Source organism: Dendrobium catenatum, unplaced genomic scaffold (assembly GCF_001605985.2).
Source record: "Dendrobium catenatum unplaced genomic scaffold, ASM160598v2 fragScaff_scaffold_362, whole genome shotgun sequence".
NCBI classification, from domain to species: domain Eukaryota; kingdom Viridiplantae; phylum Streptophyta; class Magnoliopsida; order Asparagales; family Orchidaceae; genus Dendrobium; species Dendrobium catenatum.
In genome coordinates this window covers 62,707-63,017 of record NW_021318824.1, presented here as the reverse complement: position 1 = coordinate 63,017, position 311 = coordinate 62,707, and positions in this window count along the sequence as shown.

Here is a 311-nt window from a genome sequence, read left to right as displayed (position 1 = left end):
TAAGGTGTTGTAATCTAAAAATGAGAGGCCTATACACTAGGATTAAAATAACATATTCAAACAGATTCGCATATCTCTCATAAATATTAAGATATGTTTGCTCTGTAATTTGTATGATAAAATATTATGTTTCCATTTTTTACATATTTTATTTTCATATTTATTTTAAAATTTAATGTTTATTAGCTTTGTACTTATGCTGAGGATATTCTAATACAAATTTAATAGAGATAAGTTTTATAGTCATTATATTTTCTTTGAAATGAATATAATATAAATTTTGATTAATTAATTATATATTAATCTCAAAG